We start from the raw sequence: 27,100 nt of genomic DNA on the forward strand, positions 1-27,100 counted from the left end.
GCGTCTGTGCGGTTCCAGCAGATCCGCCTCCTACCGACTGATGGGTTGATTTGAAAGTTAAAACACCCTTTCGTATAAGAATCATACAGGCTCTTTGTAAAACAAAAGTGCCCCAAAGCCTAGGACGAGTCATTTATTAACCTTTGTCCGGCACCTTAGTAAACATCCCCTCTTCCACTCTCTACTGTTTTTAGTTCAGTGAGGGAGGATTCGCGAGATAACCTAGTTAATGATGGTTTGGGGTGTTTTGTTTGTCTAGCCCTTGTGCATATTTATTATATACACAGGAGATTATACACACACATGCACAGGATACTTTTGTAAAAATAAGATGCACCGGCTTTCAGACGTGAGCTCCCTAAAGTTAAGGAAGTGGGTGGTTCCAAACACGTACGCGTGGAGGACCTCCAAACCTTCCCTTTTGTGTTGTTCTGCTGGAAAACTTTCAGTATGGCCGCAGTGTTCGGATGATGTAGACGGGCGCGTTGTGGTGGTGGTGAAGGACAGCAGCCCATGCTTGGGTGGGGGAAGCCTAATGTGTTTTTGTCCTTCCTGAGAGGATTTTAATCTTTTTCATCTGTCGTATGTGTTGATGATTTTTCTTTTTTAGTACTTACTCATACTGTCTCTCAGAAGGATGTGAGGATGTATTCTTTCCGGGTAACCAAAGTTGATACCAGACGAAAAGGAGGCATGTATGAATTGTGAGGCCCTGCTGGTTCTTGTTCTGACAGGTGCACTTCTGACTTCTTCAGGACTTTTTCTAGAACACCTGCATCAGTCAGGTCCCTCTTGTGGAAGGAACCTAGAAAGAACCTAGCATAGAATGGGGACGTCATTCAGAGAAAAGGCTAACGAGAATGTGGAGAGGGAGAGATTTGTAGGAAGGAGTTATCAAGGAGTAGTCCTCACTTAGGAGTCATCTTGTAAGTTATCAAGGAGTAGTACTCACTTAGGAGTCACCTAGTAAGTTATCAAGGAGTAGTCCTCACTTAGGAGTCACCTAGTAAGTTATCAAGGAGTAGTACTCACTTAGGAGTCATCTAGTAAGTTATCAAGCAGTAGTACTCACTTAGGAGTCACCTAGTAAGTTATCAAGTAGTAGTACTCACTTAGGAGTCATCTAGTAAGTTATCAAGGAGTAGTACTCACTTAGGAGTCACCTAGTAAGTTATCAAGGAGTAGTACTCACTTAGGAGTCACCTAGTAAGTTATCAAGGAGTAGTCCTCACTTAGGAGTCACCTAGTAAGTTATCAAGGAGTAGTACTCACTTAGGAGTCACCTAGTAAGTTATCAAGGAGTAGTACTCACTTAGGAGTCATCTAGTAAGTTATCAAGGAGTAGTACTCACTTAGGAGTCATCTAGTAAGTTATCAAGGAGTAGTACTCACTTAGGAGTCACCTAGTAAGTTATCAAGTAGTAGTACTCACTTAGGAGTCATCTAGTAAGTTATCAAGGAGTAGTACTCACTTAGGAGTCACCTAGTAAGTTATCAAGGAGTAGTACTCACTTAGGAGTCACCTAGTAAGTTATCAAGGAGTAGTCCTCACTTAGGAGTCACCTAGTAAGTTATCAAGCAGTAGTACTCACTTAGGAGTCACCTAGTAAGTTATCAAGGAGTAGTACTCACTTAGGAGTCATCTAGTAAGTTATCAAGGAGTAGTACTCACTTAGGAGTCACCTAGTAAGTTATCAAGTAGTAGTACTCACTTAGGAGTCATCTAGTAAGTTATCAAGGAGTAGTACTCACTTAAGAGTCACCTAGTAAGTTATCAAGGAGTAGTACTCACTTAGGAGTCATCTAGTAAGTTATCAAGGAGTAGTACTCACTTAGGAGTCACCTAGTAAGTTATCAAGGAGTAGTACTCACTTAGGAGTCACCTAGTAAGTTATCAAGGAGTAGTCCTCACTTAGGAGTCACCTAGTAAGTTATCAAGTAGTAGTACTCACTTAGGAGTCATCTAGTAAGTTATCAAGGAGTAGTACTCACTTAAGAGTCACCTAGTAAGTTATCAAGGAGTAGTACTCACTTAGGAGTCATCTAGTAAGTTATCAAGGAGTAGTACTCACTTAGGAGTCACCTAGTAAATTATCAAGGAGTAGTACTCACTTAGGAGTCACCTAGTAAGTTATCAAGGAGTAGTACTCACTTAGGAGTCACCTAGTAAGTTATCAAGGAGTAGTACTCACTTAGGAGTCACCTAGTAAGTTATCAAGGAGTAGTACTCACTTAGGAGTCATCTAGTACGTTGAGGCGGCATAATGCAGAAACCTGAGCGCTGGGTCAGGACTCAGGAGACCTGACTGCCCACCTGCTTGGTGACCTTGTGATTTAGAAAAAGTTCCTGTCTCTAGGCAGCCTTTCCTCATCTTTGAATGTGGAGGGTGTCCTTGACCCTTTTTCCCTCATAGTAGTTGTGAGGATCCAATTTTGCATATATCCATATCCATGCATGTTTTATATAAATTGTGAAAAGCAATACAGATGTAAAACAAAAATATTGAGTACTAGGACCACATTTACCTGGCAAAGGTTAGAAAAGAGAGCATGTTTTTTTTAAAGAAGTGATCTTTGGATAACTCCATTTTAGGGCAGTTTGATAGATGATATATTCATAGATATTTAAAAAGACAAGGATAAAAAGATGTCCAGAGTTACTTACATGTTGGGGTCTTTCTTTTTTAATCTCAGTAAACTTTACATATGCTATTTGAAAAGCTTTGATAAATGTATACATTGGTGTGATGTCTGTCCCCATTGCCACAATATTTTCATTACCTGAGAAAACTCCCTCATGCCCTTCCAGTCAGGCTCCAACTACCCCCATCACCCTAGGTGACAGCTGTTATGATTTCTATGTACATGGTTTAATTTTGCCTGTTTTGAACTTCATATAATCATGGCTTCTATTGCTCAGATGTTTTTAAATTCATCCATACTGTTGACAGGTACCAGTTCTGTTTTATTCTTGAGTGATATTACATTGTTTAAGTATAGTGTCCTTATCCTTCTTCTGTATAGGTTGTTTCCAGTTTGAAGCTATCATGAATAAAGATGCTTCAAATATTCTTGTAGAGTCTCTTTATAGATGTTTATTTTCATGTTCTTGAGTAAGTACCTTGGAGTAGAATTACACAGTCATAGGCTAGAAGTATGTTTAAATTTATGAGAAACTGCCACACTTTTTAATTTATTTTTAATTGGGGGATAATTGCTTTACGAGTTGTGTTGGCTTTGCTGTACTACAGCGTGACTCAGTTATGAGGACTTATATATCCTGTCCCTCTTGAGCCTCCCTCCCACAAACTTTTTCCACAGTGATTTCACACTCCGGTAGCAATATGAAAATTCCTGTTACTCCAAGTCCTTGAAGACATTTAGTATTGTACCTTCAATTTTAGCCATTCTAGTATGAACAAAATTATATTTCATTGTGGTTTTAATTTGTATTTCTCTGATGTCTAGTGGTGTTAAGCATCTTTTCATATGATTATTCTCATTTAAATATCTTTTGCAAATCTTAGCCTTGCATTTCTTATTGGGTTATCTTTATTATTGAATTGTAAGGGTTCTTTCTGTATTTTGTATACAAATCCTTTGTTAGATATTATGCATATGTTTCTCCTACTCTTCTAAGTTTTTGTTTTGTCAAATAAAAGGATATATTTTGATAAGCAGACATTTTTAATTTGAAGAAATCCAATTTATCAAGTTTCTCTTTTATATTTAAAAGAAAAACTTAAAAGAGGCTTCTCTAAGTATTCTCTGCCTGTCTCAGGTTTGAAAAAATATTCTTCTTTCTTTTGTCTAGAGGTTTTATTGTTTTAACTTCTGTGTATTAAGTTTATGAGGGGATATTTATTTTAATGCAGCAACATGGATTTCTTTAGCATTGGATTTAAATAAATCTAAATATTCTAGAGAGCTGTCTGCCTGAAAAGAAATAAAAAAAAATAATTGCTTCATAATAAAAGAATCCTTTTTTAAAACATTAAACAATAATAATAACTGATAATAGAATGATGTTTCACTCTTTTCTTATAGGATTTTAATTTTTGGAAGTGAATAAACCTAGTTTGGAACACAAGATGACTACAGCTGCAGAAAGAAAGTATCTTAATATTAGGAAAAGATTGGATCCGTTGGGATACCGCCAGACTTTGACAGTGGACTGTTTACCTTTGGTGGAGAAACTTTTCAGGTAAAGATGGGAACACTACTGCAAACTTGTGTGACCCTGAATCCCCTTTATCTAGTTTCTTGTTGAGCTTTGTGCTTTAGTACAGAAATGGGTAGACTTTTAAAGTCCTTAAATCGTCTGAAGCTTCTCTCTTCTCCACGTCGCAAAACTCCAGGGTCACCGTGCAGTCTATACTGTTTAGAGTAAATGTTTCTGAGGGTTTTGTCTGTGAGTAAAATACAGTTTTTAATGTGATTTTCTGATCTAGTTAGGAGTTCTGTAGCTGCTTTATTCACTGGTTTTTATTTTATTGAAATGCAGTTGACATGATATTATGTTAGTCACTGGTCTCTAATTGCTACGCATTTATAATGCCGATCTAAGGTGGTTGATCATGACTTTAGCTGTGAACATGTTAATTTAGCTGAAAGATTCTTTGTGATTTTTATTCTTTTCCACATGAATCTTATTACTGTGATTTGAGACTAATTAGAGCAGAGAAATGGTCTAGGAAGTTTTTGCAGTAGGACTATAAGTGATAATGATGAAAAGAAGAGAGTGGATGAAAGATACTTTGTGGTCTCTAGTATGGCCTCCAGAATCCTTCATGATCTAGTTCTAGGTCAGCAATTCAGAATTATAGGGTGGGAGTATGTTTAACTTTCCAAGAAACTGACACACATTTTCCCCAGTGATTTTACATTCCCTTCATCTTCCCTGCACCAACCACCTAAGCTCCTGAAAACATGTTCGCTCTCGCCCTTGGTCTCTCCATGTGCTGTTCTGTCTGCCTGTAAAGTCTCTTTCTCCTCTCCTTCCTGCTTTGTCTTTACGCTCAGTTAGCTATATGGCCTGCAGCTCTCTGTCACATATACTGCACGTTACCTTAGCTGTTATTGTTGTTGGAAATTTGTTTTACCTTCCCATTAGAATGCAGACTTCCAAGAAACTAGAGACTGACTGTTTCACCGCCATACCTAGGACAGGCTGAACACAAGGTCGGCACTGAAATATTTATTGAGTTTATCACATAGTACCGTAACTTTTGACAAATTGTTAGTAGGATATAAGCTCCATGTCAGTGGGTTCCTTACCATGTTCCCTGCCCAGTAAATGTTGATGTAGTGAATATTCTGTTCATCTGTGTTCTTAGAGGTAGGTAACTGATCCGTGTTTGTTGCATCCCTGACACTTAACATGTAGCAGGCATTCAGTAAATGTTAAATGACCAAGTAAGATTCACAGATTCCACAGGATCAGGTGACTAATTAGACATGGGGGGTGAGTGAGATCAGGTTTAAAGATGGTTCTGCCTATATGTATATGTTTTATAACTTAATTACGACAGGAAAGTTTTGAGACCTTCTTAGTACCTTGAAAGACCTCTAGTGTTTGTTTTTGTATGTTTGATTTTCGATTTGATAGCATGTTAGTATTAACATTTAAGTCCTTTTAGAAGTCTGCTTTTAGTTATTAAAAGTTAATAGAATGTTTCCTTGTATTTGCATTTTCCATTCTTTAATATTGGTGATCTAGTTCATACAACAGAAAGTCTTCGGAAATCAAAATTATCTGCTGTGAAAGCTGAAAAAGAGAGTGCCAATTTTGATTTTGTATTGGAACCTTATAAACTTGAAAATGCAAGGTTGAGTAAAGAAAATAATGAATTATACCTGGAATTAATGAAACTGAGAGAACAATCAGGTCAACATATTAAAGGTAAATTTTTGTGACTTTTGAAATTTTTGCCCTTTTCATTTTATATGTGGGAAATCCTACTCTACCTTTGAAACTATTGATTAGAAAATGTGATAGTCTTCCTACTGATAGTTCCTGAAATATTGTAGGGTGTGTTGAAGAATTTCCACAAGAAAAATAAATTTGCATTCCACAACTATATTCATCTTCACTGAATGTGGATTACATTTTTAGAATTAAAATTGCTGTAATGGTTGTGGTGTGCGCTCAGTTGTGTTTGACTCTTTGTGAACCTGTGAACTGTAACCCACCAATCTCCTCTGTCCATGGAATTTTCCAGGCAAGAATACTGGAGTGGGTTGCCTTTTACTTCACCAGGGGATCTTCCCAACCCAGGGATTGAACCCGCATCTCTTGTGTCTCCTGCATTGGCAGGCAGATTCTTTACCAACTGTGGCATCTGGGAAGCCCAGAAGTTGCTGTAGAAAATATTAAATGCTGGTACTGAAGAAAAATTTCCTTGTAACAACTTCTGTGTTTCTGAGAAAAAGTTGTGTGTCTATTGTTCTGATTCTTTTATACCCTGTTTTTGACCTGGAAGATAGAATGATTTCAGAGGTACTAGGCAAAGGGTAAATTATGTGGCTAACTTATTATAAAATCTTCTTGTATTTAGTAGAAAGCCCTGGCTAATGCTTGGCATGAATTGATAATCCCTTAGCTTCATATCCAATTTACTGGATCAAAAGCTCATATTAGTCTCATCACAGAAGAAAAATATAATTCCTTTTTGTGCTTAGTGACTTGTTTGCAGTTTTGTTAATCGTGGTAGAAAAGTTACAACCTTCTAACAAAGCATATAAGAATCAGGTGGAGCCTTTCAAATTATTGTGATTATTTTGTTTTATGAAATGGGAGAACTTCTTGATGTATAAAATGCTCTTTAAATCTTTTTAAGAGTTGAAAACCACATTGAAAAAGTGCGCACATGAAACAGCTGATCTGAAATTTCTAAATAATCAATATATTCATAAACTCAAACTTATGGAGAAAGAAAGTAAAGCTAAGAATGGAAAAATTCAACAGCTTCAAGAAAAGAGTTTGCAAGCTGTAGTTCAAACTCCAGGTGAATCTGTTCCCTCTCAAAACAAATTATATACATCTAATCTTTTAAAGATGTTAAAACTGTTGACTGAAATGGGACTTTGGGTATTCATGCTTTAGACTTTAGTATTTGAAAAAATGTATTTGGATAGTCACAGAACCTTTAAAATTGATTTCTGGAGACCCAGCTTATATTCTATACATGTGCTTAGAAACTTATATAACAGTAAACTTCTTAGGTGTAAGTAGTCTATCCTCAGTGCCTAGGGTTTTCTTTCATTATTAATTTGAATTCTTTTTTCTATTATTATTATCATCATTATTAATTATAAAAATAATTCATACTCTAAAGACTTTGAAAATGATATACTTTGTTATTTCTTAGTTTATTTTAGTCTTCTTAGCCTAATGCTCAGTAGTTATCAGAGAAGGAAAAAGAAATGATGGGGCATATGCAGCGTTAGTGGTTGTCCAGGCTCAAAGTTGATGGAAGAACCCCCAGTAGTAGTAACCAGACCATGGAGGTGTCTGAACCATGAGATTAAGGTCACGGAAGTAAATGAGGGGAAGGGAGGTGCTGAATTATGAGACTTGGTAGAGACTGAGGGATTAAAGAACACGGCGAGGACCAGCAGTAATTTGGTCAGAATGAAGGCTGCCTCAGAAGAGAGCTGAAGATCTGGAAGCTGGCTCAGTTCTGTCTGGTAACACAGTCCAGGCTTAATCATGTTACTCTGTGCCTGGAGCTGAGTGAAGAGGAGACTCTAAGAACTGAAGAATTGCAAACTGGGAGGCCAGGATCAGGGAGGAATCCGTGGCAGAAAATAAGCTGGGAGAGCGAGGACCATGAGCCAAGGGCAGAAGAGATGCCGAAATGTGGGGGAACATCTCAGAAGAAACTAAAAGATTAAGAAAACTAAAAAGGAGGATAATTAGATTTTCTGAGAAAAGAGTGGGCCTAAATCAAGGGTGATTTAGAGGTGTAATCTCTAAAATTTAGGGATGGATAAATTTAGTAAACTTGGGATGTAGAGGAATTTCCAAATTTCTGTTTGAAGTGAATGAGTGGATGAATGAGGATATTAATACTATTTCTTTCTCTTTTTTTTTTTTGGCTGCACCATGGGGCATGTGGGATGTTAGTTCCTTAACCAGGGATCAAACCTGCGCCCCTAGTGTTAACCACAAGACCACCAAGGATGTCCTGGTACTATTTCTTAAGATAGGGAATATGGAAAACAGAACAGAAGTCCACCGTCTACAAAGGGTTCGTTGAATATGTTGTATCCACAGGACATTCACATTGAAACTCCTAGTATGCAGTGGAATATGTAGATCTGTCCTCAGAAATATGGTCCTAGATGGAGAGTCACATTTGGAAATCATTGGAATATCCTGAGAACTGAAGCTTTGACTGTGGTAGGAGTTACTAGTGAGATTATGTAGATTGGAAAGAGAGGAGAACCAAAGACAGACCCTAGGAAATTGTCTTTTAAGGCACAGATGGAAGAAGAGGGTCTCTGAGAGAAACTGAGAAGGACCAGCCGAGGAGGAAAACCAGGAGATGAGGGAAGAAGAAAGTGGTTTGCATGTTCAGGTGTGTAACTACAAGCAGGTCACCTAAATACTCTTGACCTGATTTCTTCATCCTCAAAACAAGAGGGTAGGAGTATAGAAAACTTGTTAGGATTCTGAGGAAGACAGAGTTATGGGTTGTGTTTGTTCTTTGTGAGGTTCAGTTAGTTTTTCAAGTACGTGTCTAATCTTGACCAGGTACTGGAAAAGCTGAATTATCCTTGTGGTTTGGACCAACATGGGATATATCTAGCCATTAAAAGAAATTACTCCTGCTGGTTTTAAGGATAATTAAGAAAATTCCCCATTAATTCAGGATACATATTCTGCTATATACTGATTTTGATTCTTAAAGTTTCAGTTATCTTCTCCTTTGGCCTTGCTTAATAAACATGTTTATTTTAGTTATCATTGCCTTGAAGCTTCTCATTTGACAGTTTTCTGCTGGCGATGACTTCTTGGGCTCTGTTATGTACCACAAGGCACACTCAACTTTTAATCTTGCCAGAGTTTGGTCCCCATCTCATGAAGGGACAGATTAAATCTGGGCATATATACCAAGCATGCAGAAAATAAAGGTTGCTTTCTAACCATGTGTTGTTGAGGTTTGCAGAAATGAGTTGTTCAGTTAAAGATCAGGTAGGTATTTATATGTAAGGGAGAAAACATTTGACCTGGCTCTTATGTAATAAGACCCAGAGACATAGTTTATAACAAAAAGGCTAGCCTTCTGAACTATTTAATTCTAAGACAGTGTTTTGTTTTCAGTTTTTTGAAATACACATTTGCTTTTTTTTTTAGGTGGCAAGAAAAGAAATATTGCTTTCAGGCGCCAGCGCATGCAGATTGATGAACCAGTCCCTCCCTCTGAAATCAGTTCATATCCGGTTCCTCAGCCGGATGGCCCTTACATCGCAGACCTCCTGCACGTGGCTGATGACAGGTGCATTAAAGAATCCTCTGTTGGCTTTAGTTACCTCATCACTTGGTTAGCCCTAAATTTCTTGATAGTACGGTTTTGTCTTCTTAACTAGCCTATCTCTGGTGTGTAGCATAGAACTTTGCATAAGCATCCAGTAAATGCTTTCTGAATATATTCTGAATATTGAAGGTTTTCACTTGTTTTGAAATTTGATTTCAAGTAAATCATATATCTGAGGTTTCTGTCCATATTTGCTTTGAAACAGTTTAGTGCCACCTAGAGCCTATTTCAGTAGAGTTGCTTTGACATTCAGCTTTATCACCCAAGTAAATCTTCCACAGATTCTCTGTTAGTTGAGATTTTTCTCAAATGCCAGTAGCATGAGTAGACTTGTAACTGGCTGTGAAAGTCTTGCTTCATGATTCTCTAGCTCTGTATGTTGGTGTTTCCTTAACTTGGAATCAGGTGTAAATTCTATTTTAATTATAATTTCAATAAACTCTTTGGAAAAGGCTATGTAAGTGTTCTCGGGCTGTAAAGATGCAACTTTTGAGAAACTTACAACCCGGTAAGAAGGTGAGACAAGGGGAAATACACAGAATGCCATTAAGAACATGTTAGAAGGTGCAGAGGAGCAGGAGAGCGCGAGTGACAGCCTCTCAGGTCTCGGCTGCAGACGCGGTTTAGGTGCAGAACACACTAGTGGGAATGGCTAGTGCAGCCGGCTTTTTACTTGTAGATCATGTAGACAATATGAGAGAGTTTTCTACTTTATTATTAATGTCTGTAGCAATTTAAAAAAAGGACATTGGTTGGGGGACTAATTAGGGTCTTCAGCTCAGTTATTCTCACACAATATTATGTACCTGTATTTATACACTTACTTGACTTTACCCATGAAATATTTTGTGTTTTTCTGGTACTTATAAATTAGGACTTAGACAATATGTTAGTATTATTTACCGAGTTTTAGACGGCTCCATATGTATTCGATTCAATGGACATGAACTTGGGCAAATTCTGGGAGATGGTGAGGAACAGTGAGGCCTGGGATGCTGCAGTCCATGGGGTCGCAGAGTTGGACACAGCTTAGTAACTGAACAACAACATGTGTATCTTTTCTGTCTCTTTCTTTGCCTTAGCATTCTTCTTTTCTGTCAAGCCATCGTAGGTAGCATCAGTCTCTTGATTATCTTACTTGTTTTACTTTGCACATGCACTGTGTTCAGTCACTCATGCGTGTGTGAGTGCGGTTGCGTGCGTGCTGCGCTCCTGCTCCTAGGTCAGTGGGCGGTGTTGGCTCTGGTAGTACTAGCAGCAGGTACACGCAGTGTTCAGTGGTGCTGTGCCGACCCTATGGAAAATCTCTCTCAAAATTAAACCTGGCTTCAGGCTTTATTTTTCTAGTATGAAAATGATTATGTCCTGTTTTGTTAATGCTTGGCAAAGTTTGATGTAGTACAGTACATTTAGGCATTCATACAATTCAGATGATTTAGACAAATCTTGATTCTCTTGGAATTAACAAGTTCCAGGAAAGAGTAGGTTTTTTTTTGCTGTAGGTACCTGGAAAATTTGTATTTCTTAGTATTTTTCTTCTCTCTAAGATTGCAAGATAATTTGTTACAAAATACAGGGTCATGTGGGGTCAGAAAACATTTAGTCCCTTATTTCACTTAATAGTATTGTGAGTTTTAGATTTGATGCTTAGTTCCCTGAACCTAAGAATTGGCAACAGTACCCAGAAGAATTTGTCTTAAGACTCAAAATGCAGTAGGAGACATAATGATTCTGAGTTTCAGATTATTTACCACTCAGTTTTGTATCTGTTCTTATAAAATTAAATCTCTAAGATAATGTACTCTGTGCTGTGGCCTGGGAACCCTTTGGCCCAGCACCTCCTACCTCACTGAGAAACAAAAAGTTCAGGGTTTTTAAAAGAAGGCATCTAATTTCACTTTTGTAATTTTGTATTTCTTATCAAAAATATATTGAAATTACTTATAAATATGTTTCAGAATTCAAGAACTTCAACAGGAAGTGTGCCAGTTACAAGAGAAGTTAGCAGTGATGGAAAGTGGACTGAGATTATAACAAGCAGGTAGGATTTTTTATTTATCTAGTTGGGATTGAGGTGAGTGCGCTGTGACTGTAAATAGAATTGGGTTATGTTTAATATTTCTGATACCTGAGTTTTTAATACAGCTTTTCTTTTTAGTAAATTCATTAATAGAATTAATAGATGGAATGGCTTAGATGGCTTCAGAGCCTTCAGTTCATTCCCTGCACTATGCATTGAGGTGAGTAGTAGTTTGTTTTTTTTTTAAGGTGAGTCATATATCTCCCCAAATATTATGACCATATTAACTGTTTCCATCTCAAGAGATATTTTATTGAAGTGTATTATGCTTTATGATAGTCTTTTTAAAAACTTGTTTTACCCTTTCTGTAGATTTTATCATTTTGAGTATGTCTTTGAAAGTTACTCTTCCGAGTGGCCATGCTTGTTGAATGTTTTCTCTAAAAGCACTGGTGCTCTGTAAAGAAACAAGGGAGTGAACAGATTTGGGGTTACGTGAAAACTTTCTCTATAAGCACTGGTGCCCCATAAGATGGTTTTCTAAAGAAGCAAGGGAGTAAATAGACTCGGGGTTACATGAAAACTTTGAACAACCTTTGTTCTTTTATACTTTCTTTTTGTGTCTTGGATAAATTCTGATTTGGGTAATTATAGGCTTTCTTTCTTAATATGCTTACTGAAGTTTAAATCAGGTAGCACGTTTTTCATATTCTGCACATAACTACGTTTTTTTGGAGTAAAGAAATCTGCACATACCAGTATAGATATAACCTGTGTATTGGTATAAGTGTTAAGTTTATAAAGTACTTTGAAGATCACTTGTATAGATGGAGTTAAAAGGAATTGTAGTAATGTCATCCAAAAAACTTACTTTATGGAGAGATGTTGAACATATCAAATATGCATATGAGATGAATATTAATTGATATTTTTCAATTTATATTCAGTCATTCTTTCATCACATTTTTTTTCTAAGTACTTTATGAACATAAACTGATCAGTCTTTATTGTCTCCATGAGGTGGCTGAGGCGTTTGAAGAAAATAGCCTGACCGTTCTGATTGAAATCACCAATTTCATGTGGTTATCAGTCTTGATTGAGTCTGCTCTATCAGTTTTTTTTTTTTTTGGTGGGAGTTTGTTCTGTTCTCAGCATATATTCCAGATTTTACTGTTCTCTTCAAGCTCTTTCCATGGCCTGTAACACCCTCCTTCTTAGGACATCATCTTCTTTTTCATTTTCCTATCTCTCCCTTTAAAATGAGCAATATTCACAGGTTCTCCTTAAGACTTAATGGGTAGGATGGTATTCTTCCTGTTTCGTGTGCTTGGCCCCATTCCCTCTCTTCTCCTTAGGATATTGCTTTAATCAGTTATTCTTTAGCAAACTTATATGGCCATTTTAATGAGTATACATTTTTTCAGTACTGTGAGGAGATGCTTTTATCATCATCACTAATACCCCTTAAAAAATCTTTTAATTACCTTTCCCCTCTTGCTAACTAAGGCCTTCTTCTCCCTCATGCCTACTTCTCTGAAAGTGAAAGTGAAGTTGCTCAGTCATGTCCGACTCTTTGTGACCCCATCGTGTCTGACTCTTTGCGACCCCACGGATGGTAGCCTACCAGGCTCCGCGGTCCTTGGGATTTTCCAGGCAAGAATACTGGAGTGGGCTGCCATTTCCTTCTCCAGGGGATCTTCCCAACCCAGGGATCGAACCCGGGTCTCCTGCATTGCAGACAGATGCTTTACCGTCTGAGCCAGTCTAAAGGGTGTCTTATTCTTCTTTCTCTACTTCTTCACTTCCTGTTCACTTCTTAACCTTCTGTTGGCCTCTGTCCCCCACTGTATAAGTTGGTCTAGTTACTGTTACCATTGACATTAGTTGCCGCATCCGGAAGGATACTTTAAGTCTTCATTTTCCTGACTCACTCTGCAGTATTTGACATTATTGATCATTTCTCTTTGAAACTCTTCTGTGGCTTCATTTTCTTTTTGTTTTCCTTTTCTTGCCTTTTTTTTTTTAGCCTCTTATAATATCGTCTTTGCTCTTTTGTCTGCCTCCTCCCTAAAATATCACCAAACCCCAGGATTCTTTGACTTCTCCTCTCCATGTTTTCTCAGATAGTCTCATCTACTCTCTTAGTTTATTACCTGAATATTGGTGACTCCCCAGCCTCTCAGGCTGACACTTCTCTGCTGAGTTCTGTTCTGATATGCCCAGCTTGACACTGGCATTTCCATTTGGATGAAGGCTGTGTGTTCACATATGCCTAGTGCTGAACTTTCAGCTTCTGTCTCACATTCGTTTCTCCTTCTATATGCTCAACTTTGGTTGGAAGCTTCAGCATCGACCCAAGCCAGCATTCTGGAGTCTTTATACGTCTCATTCTCTGCCTGTCACATACCACTTGCCGAGTTCTATCAGTTCTTAAACTTACATATTCTGTTCTGTCCTGTCCCACTGTTTCTTAGGCTCTAATCATCTCTCATATGTTCCTACAGTAGGTCTCCTTGCTTCTGGCCCTATTCTTATCACATTCACCCTTTAGTCCTGAGTAATATTTCTCCCTAGTGAAGTATACAGAGCTTATCATAATTAGTTCCTGCCTAATTCTTTGGCCTCATCTCCAACTGTTAATTCCCCTTGCGTGTTGTAATTCAGTCACACTGAGTCACTTCTGCTCCTTTAAACATAGCGTGTTGCCTGTGCTTCTTTGTCACTGCCTAGAATATCCCTCCTTTCTTCTCTGCCTGGCATATTTTATAACTTTTTTGGACTTATTTGTTCCCTTGACTATTTTGGTACTATATACCTATTTCTATTATTGTATCATTGAACAACATATTAAAGCAATTATTGGTTTACTTTATTGCTTTTCCTGTAAAGCTGTGTGTTCCTGAAAGTAAGGGATCATGTTTTATTCATATTTGTATATTTAGAACTATGCTCAATAATTGTTTGTTAAATTGAATACTTGGTTTTTGTTTTCAATTTTTTTTTTGAAAAGAAAACCAAAGTTTGAAAGTGTGTGTGTTTTTGTAGATTCTTGCATGTGAATTCATGGTTGGTAGGGATGTTTTTGATTGTATGTCTGTTTTTTTCTACATAATAGATAGTAAAGCAAATTCATTCCGGCCTTATATCCTTTTTAATAATGAGTTTCAATAGCAAATCACTTTCCTTTTTGTTTTATATTCATTTGTTTATCTCCCATTTATTTCACCAGGCACTGAAGTAGTTCAAACTCAGTTCCGGGACTTAGTTTCTTTTTGTATAAACATTGCCTAATCTTAGAGGAGGGAAAAAACAAAACATAAAATTAGAAAGAATCTCTTCAATAAAAATACTTATGAAACCTGTGTTGACAATTCTTAGGTTGAGATTTTCTGTGTATATTTTTGCTCTGCTTAAATGGATCTCATAATACCATTTATGTGTCAGTAACATATATGAATGCTAATCTTTTGTGTACATTGTGGGACATAAGAAAAATGGAAGTATATTCAAATAAACATTTGTGCAGTGTTAATCATTTCAGTTCAAAACCATATCTTTAAAAATGATAGCACAACTTTATGTTTTCAGATTGAACTTAGAGAACGAGAGATAGAACGACTGTCGATTGCATTGGATGGGGGTCGCTCCTCTGATATCCTTTCTCTGGAGACTAGAAATAAAGCCAATGAAAAGCTTATTGCTCATTTTAATATTCAGGTCACGACTTTTATGATTATTTCACTGAGCGTATAAAATTGTAAGTGTTTTTAACAGTCTTTGGGTTTGTAAAGGTGGAAGGGTTTTTTATTTGGGTATTATCTACAGCAGAAAAAATTACATAGAGTCAGAGTATCCAAAATTGGGTACAGCTGTTGAAAAATCCTGTTTTTATATTTAATGAGGTGTAGGAATTGATAATACCACAGTATTAGGTGTTTAAAAGAAGAGAATAAACTACAGGTAAAAAGTAATCCTCAATTTGCTTTAAAAATTGTATATGTACTTTCAGAGAGAGAAAACACTAGAACTACGCCAAAATACACTAATAAAGGTTTATCTTTGTGTGGTGAGATAGTCTTCTTTATGATTTTCTCCATTTTCAAAATTTTTATTTCTTTTATAATATTACAAATATTATTTTTAAAAATAAATATAAAAAGTAAACATAGTTTTTATTTAACTATGTAGTAGTTTGCCTTGCCATGCGTTTGACCTAAGAGTGAAAGAACAAGAGATTTCTTGAAACATGACAAATGGCCTTTAGAAATTTTTTTTAACTGAAGCACAGCTGAGTCACTGTGTGTTACTCTCTGGCGTGCAGCAAGTGACTCAGTTATCCGTATTGTATCAGTGTTGTTTTTCATATTCTTTTCCGTTGTGGCTCTTCGTTTTTAACTGCACTGGGGCTCCTGTGCTGCACGTGGGCTTTGGTTCCCACGGCCGGGGCGACTGTAGGCAGCGCACAGGCGTCTTGCGGAGGCGGCTTCTCTTCTTGCCAAGCTTGAGCTCCAGGGCCCAGTCTTTAGCAGTTGCAGCGGGCGGGCTCGGGAGTTGCATTTTTCAGGCTTAGTTGCCCCGTGGCCTGCGGGATCCTAGTTTCTGGATGAGGGTTGCGCTAGTGTCCCCTGCTTTGGCAGCTGGGATTCCTAACTACTGGACCACTAGGGAAGTCCTTCCATTATGTTTTATTACATGTTATTGAATATAGTTCCCTGTGCTATATGGTAGGACCTTGTGTATTTTATATACAACAGTTTGTATCTGCTGATCCCAGACTCCTAATTTATCCCTCCCCAATCCCCTCTCCCCTTTGGTACCCATAAATTTGTTTTCTGTGTCTTCGAGTCTGTTTCTGCTTTGTAAGTAAGTTCATTTGTATTTTTTTATTCCACACATAAGGGATATCACCTGGTATTTGTCTTCTTTCTGACTTCATTTAGTGTGATAATCTCTAGGTTTGCCCATGTGTCTGTAAATGGCTTTATTCCCTTCTTTTTATGGCTGAATAATACTCTTGTGCGCGCGCGCACACACACACACACACACACACACACACACACACACACACACACACACACACACACACACACACACACACACACACACACACACACACTACATCATCTTTATCCATTCACCTGTCAAGGACATTAGGTTGTTTCCATAGGATCTTTAGAAATATAGATATCACTGCTGCCTGGACTGCAGCCAGAGTAGATTAAGTCCCAAATATTAGCATAGCTCTTGAGCAGTGCTGTTCAGTAGAAATAGGGTATGAGCCACATATGTCATTTAAAATTTCCTAGTAGTCTGATTAAAAAAAGTAAAAACAAGTGAAATTAATTTTAATAGTGTATCTACTTACATATATCCAAAATGTTATCATTTCAACATGTAGTTGGTGTTGTCAGATATCTTTGGCATATTGTACTATTTTTTTGTACTGAGTCTTTGGACTCCTCTTTGTATTTATAGCACACCTCTGGACTAGCCACATTTTAAGTGCTCAGCAGCCATATGCAGATGCTAGTGGCTACTGTATGGGACTGCACTCCAGACTAATATCATCATAGTGGTAATCTTGTCATATATTTAGAACTCTATATTGGGAAAAGGCTCACACAAATTTCTTACTTATCCTTTCCTTCCATGCTTGAAAACTGAAGACATATATATATTTTTACAAAACCACTCATCAGCAGTTTTACAAATCAAAACTATAAATTTGAAAATGTAGAATAGCTGGAGTTTTAAGTTTCAGTATTTTAAAAAACACAGTGTTTTGAAGTATTTTGAAAGTTCAGTATTTGATAATTTTCCGATTTATTGATTTATGAATTAGAAATTCCATTTAGGTTGACTTTCTTCAGCAAGCTAATAAAGACCTGGAAAAGCATATACAAGAGCTTATGGAAACCAAGGAAACAGTAACATCTGAAGTTGTTAATTTAAGTAACAAAAATGAAAAACTCTGCCAGGAATTAACTGAAATAGACCAGTTAGCACAGCAGTTGGAAAGACATAAAGAAGAAGTGCTCAAGACTGCCGACAAAGAACTTGAGGAAGCAAAGGTACGTCTCAGCTGTGGGGGCGCTCGTTAATTCTCCTGGAGTGGAGTGAGCTTGAGTTCTTTTGATATCCCATCCAGGTCTTTTGGTTTGTTTTGTAATTCAAGCTTTTTTAAAGTGTTATTTACATGCTCTAAATGTTGGCACTTTCTCCAGTTGTTCACGCGTCTTTCTGAAGCACATCTATTCTTATGGCAATTCTCCAGATTCCTTCCTCTTTTCACTCAAGATTTTCATCTGTCCTTTCTCTGCATTATGAGCAGGCTTCTGAAGTTTGTCCTCTAGGTCATTATGTGCTCATGAACCCTTTAAAGGTATTTTTTGAAACTGTATATGTCCTTGTACATTTTTAAGTTGGTAGCTAACATTTTTCATCTTTAAATAGATGCAAAGGATGTAATTTCTAATCAGTTGTAAACATTGATCTCTTAAAGTTGTCATATTGTTCTTATAAATATAGCCAGTAGAATCCAAATGACCCTTCTTGAAATCCCCACAAAATTGTATCTTATTGTAACATATTTTATGCTTGAATATCTTTTTATGATAACTATCAAATGTCTGTGCAATTAAAAACACACATGAATTGAAATTTTTTTAATTTAAAAATGTCCTGTGACTGTAAGGTTCAGAATGTTAGCATTTTCCTGTAAAAAGTGTTATCATTATAATTATTAGTAGTCAATGGATCAAAGTGACAGATGTAGCACAAATGTTGGTACTTATCAGCTAAAAAAGTAAAATTGTACTGAAAAGACATCTTTTAGTAAGATATAATGGGAGAAAATAGCATCTTAATAAAAGGCTTTGACCAGCCCCAACATTTCAGGTGTTGTCTGGTACTTCAGAAGTTTTTTATATGTAGAGATATTATAGTATGAAATTAGAAGCTTGCTTTTCTTTTGAAAAGTGGGCAAAAGGCAATTGTGGGAGGGTAGATGGGAAAGAAGAATTCACATGATACCTAGACCACAGGTTTTCAGGTAGATAATTTTTAAGAAGGATATTTGCAAATTAGGAATCCAGATATTGATTTTGTAAAACTGTATGTATATGATAGTTTTGCATAATACTTGGATAATCTTTATATTATCCCAAGTATGAGTATAACCTATTGATAGTTTTAAGGTCACTACTTTACATCAAACTAAAATGAATTAATCTTATACAGTGTCATCTCCATTAATTAGTAGAATAGAAAGAAACTGCGTCAATAAAGGCCATATGTGAAAAGCCCACAGCTAACATCATACCCAGTGGTGAAATACTGAAACCTTTCCCTCTAAGATGAGAAACAAGACTAGGATGTCCATTCTCTCTACTTCTGTTCAACATAGTACTGGAAGTCTTGACCAGAGGAATTAGGCAAGAAAAAGAAGTAAAAGGCATTCAAATTGGAAATAAAGAAGTAAAATTTTGTTTCCAGATGAGATGATATTATGTACAGAAAACCCTAAAGATGCCAATAAAAAAAAAAGAACTAATAAATTCAGCAAACTTGCAGGATACAAAATCATTGCATAGGAATCTGGATGCATTTCTATATTAAAATCCAAAAAGAAAATTAAGAAAATAATCCTGTTTATAGTAGCGTCAAAAAGAATGAAGATCTTAGGGATAAACTTAACCAAGGAGGCAAAAGACTTATATACTGAAAACTATAGAACACTGCTGAAAGAATTTAGAGACAGAAATAAATGGAAAGATATCCTATGTTCATGGATTGGAAGACTTTATTGTTTGAATGTCCCCACTACCCAAAATAATCTGCAGATTCAGTGTGATCCCTCTCCAAATCCCAGGGATAGTTTTTTTTACAAAAATAGGAAAAAATCCAAAAATTCATATGGATCTCAAGGGACCCAGAATAGCCAAAACAACCTTGAAAATGAAGAAAACATAATTAGTGCAATTTTTAAAAATTGTTTATTTTACCAGTCTTAGTTGGCACGTGGGATCAAGTTCCCTGACCAGGGATCAAACCTGGGCCCCCTGTGTTGGGAGCATGGAGTCTTAGCCATTGAACCACCAGGGAAGTCTCGATTAGTACAGTTTTAATTTTGCTTTTGTGACTTTGGTTTCTTTGCAGTATTTCTGTTATCTCATTGCTCTCCTTTTCTACTTTCTTTGCATATTCTCTCATGTGTGCACAACATACTGAACAGTTTCACATGTCACATGGGCAGTAGTTGAGAATGACAACTTGGCTGAGTAAAAGATTCCTGTTAGGTCATAATATTTTAACCTTGGCATTCAGCACTCTTAGTTGCCATTTAGAGGATCCAGGTTGATCGTCTCCTGGATGAGGGCATGGCAGCCCTCTTCAGTATTCTTGCCTGGAGAATTCAATGGACAGAGGAGCATGGTGGGCTGCAGTCCTCGGGGTAGCCAAGAGTTGGACACAGCTGAGCACTGAGCACAAGCCCAGGTTGATAGTAGTGGGTGGTGGAAAAGCAAATAGGGTAGGAAAGTCAGGAAATGACAGGGCCGTAAGAGGAATTCTAAACATCAAGGCTTGAGGAAAGTCCTACAAGTACACAGACAGAAGATTTTCAAGTGGCTCTCTTGTTGCACGTGTTACAAATAGGTCCCTATAAGCATTCAGGATACCAGAAATTAAAGAGAAAGCTAAACTTTGCGTCCTCTTCATGGAAACTGAGGCCTAGAGCTGGCTGAAGCTTTGGCTCTCACTGATGGCAGGGAACATGAATTACTCAAAAATGACTTGGCCTCATCTTCACTGTCACCTAGCATTAAGTATTCTTGACTTTTAGGTATGTACCTAATAAGCTTTTCATTCCTAGAAAGAGATTAAAAAAAACCTTTCTGAAATGTGGAATCTTGAAGAAACAATGGGAAAACTTCAACTGGTGAGTAGGTTTTGTATTGAATTGCTAGAATTTTCATTAAAAATTTTATGTTTTATTTTACATTTTTTTGCTAAATATAATTTACCTATCATATTTACTGTTTTAAGTGTACAGCGGTTTTGGTATAGATACAAAGTAGTACAGCCATCACTACTAATTCCAGGACATTTTAATCACTCCAGAAAGAAACCTCGTACCCATTAGCAGTCAATCCTCGTTTTCCTCTGCTCAACCTCTGACAGTTGCTAATCTGCTTTCTGTCTCTGTAATCTATAATTTGCCTATTCTAGATATTCTATGTAAATGAAATTATACAATATGTAAACCTTTTATGTGTGATTTACACTTAACCCATTGTTTTCAATGTTCATGCATATCATAGCATGTATCATTACTTCTTTTTTATGGCCAGTAATATCCCATTGTATTATATATTTGGTTTTTTATATTATTTTTATTTATTTTTATATTATTATTTTATATTTATATTATTTATATTTCTAGAAATTAAAAAAAGTTTATTGGAATAGAGTTGATTTACAATGTTGTGTTAGTTTTAGATACACAGCAAAGTGAGTCAGTTATAATATACATATATTCACTCTTTTTTACAGATTCTTTTATGTATAGAGGCCATTACAAGAGTATTCAGTAGAGTTCCTTGAGCTATACAGGGGGTCCTTGTTAATTTCCTATTTTACATATAGCAGTGTGTATATACAGGGGGTCCTTGTTAACTTCCTGTTTTACATACAGCAGTGTGTACATACAGGGGTCCTCACTAACTTCCTGGTTTACATACAGCAGTGTGTACATACAGGGGTCCTCATTAACTTCCTGGTTTACATACAGCAGTGTGCACATACAGGGGGTCCTCATTAACTTCCTGGTTTATATACAGCAGTGTGCACATACAGGGGGTCCTCATTAACTTCCTGGTTTACATACAGCAGTGTGCACATACAGGGGTCCTCATTAACTTCCTGGTTTACATACAGCAGTGTGCACATACAGGGGGTCCTCATTAACTTCCTGGTTTATATACAGCAGTGTGCACATACAGGGGGTCCTCATTAACTCCCTGGTTTACATACAGCAGTGTGCACATACAGGGGGTCCTCACTAACTTCCTGGTTTACATACAGCAGTGTGCACATACAGGGGTCCTCACTAACTTCCTGGTTTACATACAGCAGTGTGTACATACAGGGGGTCCTCATTAACTTCCTGGTTTATATACAGCAGTGTGCACATACAGGGGGTCCTCACTCACTTCCTGGTTTATATACAGCAGTGTGCACATACAGGGGGTCCTCATTAACTTCCTGGTTTACATACAGCAGTGTGCACATACAGGGATCCTCACTAACTTCCTGGTTTACATACAGCAGTGTGTACATACAGGGGGTCCTCACTCACTTCCTGGTTTACGTACAGCAGTGTGTATATACAGGGGTCCTCACTAGCTTCCTGGTTTATATACAGCAGTGTGCACATACAGGGGGTCCTCATTAACTTCCTGGTTTATATACAGCAGTGTGTACATACAGGGGTCCTCACTAACTTCCTGGTTTACATACAGCAGTGTGCACATACAGGGGTCCTCACTAACTTCCTGGTTTACATACAGCAGTGTGCACATACAGGGGTCCTCACTAACTTCCTGGTTTACATACAGCAGTGTGCACATACAGGGGTCCTCATTAACTTCCTGGTTTACATACAGCAGTGTGTACATACAGGGGGTCCTCATTAACTTCCTGGTTTACATACAGCAGTGTGCACATACAGGGGTCCTCACTCACTTCCTGGTTTACGTACAGCAGTGTGTATATACAGGGGTCCTCACTAGCTTCCTGGTTTACACACATCAGTGTGCATGTGTCGTGCCCAGTCCCACTTTACGCCCTCTCCCTGCTTACCTCCGGCTCACCGTGGGTTTGTTTGCTGCATCTGTAACTGTACATCTGTTTTGTAGATAAATTCATTTGTACCCATTTTTTAGATTCCATATATAAGTGATACCATATGATACTTGTCTTTCTCTGACTTATTTCAGTCAGAATGTATATTTGTATACTTCTTTAATCTCATATATAATAAGTAGCAAGTTACACTCAAATTTGGAAAGCCTGTTAGGAATTTTATATTACTTAAATGACTTCATGACTCGTCATTTTACTAATATTAAATGTAAAAACTGATAATTACTTGATAAAATTGTTGACCTTTATTAAAAAGAACTCAGTTTTCTTTTAATTATTTTGCTTGGAAGTACAAACCATCTTACTAGTCATATTGTTCATTCTGGTGGTCTTCAAATGAGACAACTAGTAATCATCCCAGCATAAACCTGGATGTAACCTAACTTAGATATAATCTTATAGCCTAGAACCGGCAGAAAGAATGTCTTGTGTACAAGTAGAAATTCCTAGGTGGTCACCTGATAGATAATTGAGACTTTTTTAATAGCCTGCTAAATTGGATGAGTCTCCATTAATGTTGGAAACAAAGACTAATACTACCTTCCAAGTTCTCTCATTACTACACTCTTTTTACAGTCTAGTAGTAATACTCTGTGGCAGTCATGAGGCAAATTAAAAAGTGAAGCCTTTTGTGATACACTGGCTCATAGTAGGTGTTCAGATACTTAACTGGTTTTTCACTATGTTATGTTCATTATGAACAGTGTATCACAATGCCTTTCTGTTTTATCCAACTACTTTATCAGGTAGTCAGTTCAGCTGAACACTGAATAATTAGCTAAACCTGCTAGTTGTTGTCCACTTTTGAGTTTCATAGATACGTAAAAGTGTCCCATGAAGTCAGGAAATGTAAAGTAGATGTTTTGATGATGTTTTCACTATAGTGTAAGCTCCATGAGGACAGGGAATTTTGCTGTTTGTTCACTGCTGTTTGTAATGCACACTGTTTGCAGTTGTATGTGATTTATAATATTGTCTCAGAACTGTGACCAAGTTTCAATATTGTTGCCTGACAGCAAGATGTAGCTACTTTCTGACCTTTCTTATTTTTTCCATTGGTATTACATTTTATGTATTTTTAAGATAAAGGCTAACAGTATTATTAGCTAACATGTATTAAGTACTTGCCATGTGTTAGACACTGTACAGAGTGTTTCACACTCATAGAATCACCCATAGGTGGACCTGTAGATGAGTCATTCATAGATGACTCCTCGGTGTCCAGGTGCTGGTCTTACCCCCATTGTGTAGGTGAAACTGAGAATAACCCCGTGCTTATGTATACCCGTGGTGGTCTCAGAGCACCGTCTTCACTTACATATACCCGTGGTGGTCTCAGAGCACCATCTGCACTTAACGTATACCTGTGGTGGTCTCAGAGCACCGTCTTCGCTTATGTAAACCCGTGGTGATCTCGGAGCACCGTCTGCGCTTACGTATACCCGTGGTGGTCTTAGAGCACTGTCTATTTTCACTTTTCTTTAAACACAAAAACGCCTTAAAATTTTTTATTGAGCAAGTCATATTCACTTTTTTGAAAGACAATATGCTAAACAAATTAAAAGAAAATAAAATCCAATAATTCTACTACTTTAGAAGGGAGCACTGTTGAGTTTGGGTTTTATGATGCTTTTAGCCTCAATTGAGAATTAACTTTAATTGAAATGGTATATATTTGACTGACTAAAAGTGTGTGTATGTGAATTACTCTTAAATAAGTGTGCTTTCATGTTTTGTACAGTTTCTAGAAATCTTAATTTTTTTTTAAAATTTTTTAATTTTTTTAATTTTTCAGTGAGTTTTGTCATACATTGATATGAATCAGCCATAGAGTTACACATATTAGAAATCTTAATTTTAGTGTTAAAATTTTCAGGAATTAAGCTTATGTCATAAAGAACAGGAGAGGCTGAATGATGAACTCCTTAAAAAATCAGACCTGGAAACTGTTGTTCATCAGCTTGAACAAGAAAAGCAAAGACTTAACAAAAAAATTGAAAGTTTTGCAGTTACAGGTAAAATATAAAATGTTAATAACTTAAAAAGTGTGATTTCCTCTTAATGTTTTATTTTTAGTAGTAGATGGTGTTTCTTTTTCATTCATTCATTCAATAAATATTTGTTGCATGTTTGCGATGTATCAGAAACCAGACTAGGCACTGAGATACAGTAGAAAATCTCTCTCCCTCAAGGACCTTACAGGAACCTTTTATATTCTGACTAGTTGGTACAGGGAACCCCAGCTGAATATTTTCCAATGAAAATTTATCTTTCTTTGAGACACAGGATAATAGAATTAAGACTATGGGGAAGACCATTATGAAATAGTGGGAAGTTGAAGTACAGAATCTTTTTAAGTAAATGCAGTTTTATCACCTTCAGGCACACACACACACACATGCACACACTTAACATACTTGAAATAGGCTAACTTTCTACCAGGTACCTTATCCTAAATGAATTGGTTTAAGGAACTTGTAAGAATTCATTCATTCATTCATTTGACAAATGGTTATGAGCCTGTAGTGCTGGGATGTATAAAGGTAAACAAGATACACAGGCCCACTGCTCTTGTGGAGGCTTTAATATAGTTAGGGAGAAAAACTGGTAGCACATAAGTGAAGGAATTAATCTCAGATGATCAGGGTATTAGATAAAATGGGAGGGTATGCTAGAGATCATCTGATCAAAGGGCTTAGTGCTGGACACCAAGCCTTATGACAATCTGGGGCAATCTTCCAGGCAGGGGGGATGACAAGTGCAGAATCCTGGTGCCATCAAACTCCATGTGTCTGAGGAAGTGAAGGAAAGCCAGTGTGCTATTTTAAGAAGCTGCTGTATCCTAGGCTCTTCAGCATCCGTGGGGCTAATCTATCTGACCCCTTGTCTGCTTAACCAGCTGTTTGACTTGAGCATGTTCTTTAATGTTACTTCAGTTTCCCTGTCTCTGTGGTTAAGATGGCACCTAACCCAAAAGGTTGTCATGAGGATTAAATGAGTTCATATATTATTAAAGTGCTTAGGCCTACATATGAAAGTTAGCAATTTTACTTCCTTTCATGCTATGTCTATCTTGCCATTTCAGCATAATCTCTCAGATACCTGAAACTCCCTTGTTTCTTTGTGTTTTGAATGCATCCTCCTACCCAAAATCCAGCCGTGGATCAGCTAAAACATTCACACGTGAGCAGCTAAGCGCTGCTTGCCTGTGCCCCAGTTGAGTTCAGTTCAGTCACTCAGTCGTAGCCGACTCTTTGCGACCCCATGGACTGCAGCACACCAGGCCTCCCTATCCACTCCAGCTCCCAGAGTTTACTCAGACTCATGTCCATTGAGTCAGTGGTGCCATCCAGCCATCTCATCCTCTGTCGTCCCCTTCTTCTCCCGCCTTCAATCTTTCCCAGCATCAGGGGCTTTTCCAATTAGTCAGCTCTTCACATCAGGTGGCCAAAGTACTGGAGTTTCAGCTTCAGCATCAGTCCTTCCAATGAACACCCAGGACTGATCTCCTTTAGGATGGACTGGTTGGATCTCCTTGCAGTCCAAGGGACTCTCAAGGGTCTTCTCCAACACCACAGCTCAAAAGCATCAATTCTCTGGCACTCAGCTTTCTTTTTAGTCCAACTCTCACACCCATACATAACTACTGGAAAAGCCATAGTTTTGACTAAATGGACCTCTGTTGTCAAAGTAATGTCTCTGCTTTTAATATGCTGTCTAGGTTGGTCATAACTTTTCTTCCTAGGAGCAAGCGTGTGCCCCGGACGGTAGCTATAGCACTGGAAGTTACATGGCCCCGAACCACAGCGCCCCCTTCAGTGAGGTATGGAGATCTTACTCTATATTCCTTACTGCTTGATCTCCCATCCTGCGGGAACATACTCAAGTGTTTTTCATTCTCAGTAAACCCATTCTGAGTAGATGATCTTACCTCCAGTTTTCCTAAAAGAACAGAAGCCATCAGGGAGGCATTCCATGTTTCCTGTCCCCAGATCTTGAACCTGTCCATCCTTATCTTCCCTGTTAGAGTGGAGCCATTTGGCTTTTATGATGGGCCACTGCCTCCATCTGTTCTCTAGGTCCCATTCTCTCTCACTTTAAAATGCTACATATTATCTCTTTTTGATAACATTAGCTTTTGTACTGTTTTTTCCCCATTGGTATTCAAACATGCTTTTCCCTTTTCCCATTCTAAAGCAAAAACTGTGACCCATCCCTATCCAGCTACTCTTTCCTCCTCATTATAGCTTTTACATCTTGAAAAGTCATTCATCCCTGCTTTTCTGCTTGATCACCTTCTATCCTTTAGCACCTCTGCTGCTGCTGCTGCTAAGTTGCTTCAGTAGTGTCTGACTCTGTGTGACCCCATAGACGGCAGCCCACCAGGCTCCTCTGTCCACAGAGTTCTCCAGGCAAGAATACTGGGGTGGTTTGCCATTTCCTTCTTCATTTAGCACCTCAGTCCACTCCAGTTTGCTTCTGTCCTCTACTTCACCAGTACAACTGCTCTCGTTAAGGTCACCAGTCACCTCCATTGTGCCAAATACAGTGGACACTTTTCATTCATCAGTTTGACTTACCATTTAAGGCATTTGCCCATTCCTTCAGCTCTCTT

The 27,100-nt window shown here is 37.6% G+C and overlaps 1 pseudogene; it reads left to right on the plus strand.

Moving 5' to 3' along the window:
* Positions 1-331: 331 nt before the first annotated feature.
* Positions 332-27,100, plus strand: part of LOC136144773 (centrosomal protein of 135 kDa-like) — a 37,033-nt pseudogene continuing 10,264 nt past the window's right edge.

This window comes from Muntiacus reevesi, chromosome 12 (genome assembly GCF_963930625.1).
Source record: "Muntiacus reevesi chromosome 12, mMunRee1.1, whole genome shotgun sequence".
In the NCBI taxonomy this organism is placed as follows: domain Eukaryota; kingdom Metazoa; phylum Chordata; class Mammalia; order Artiodactyla; family Cervidae; genus Muntiacus; species Muntiacus reevesi.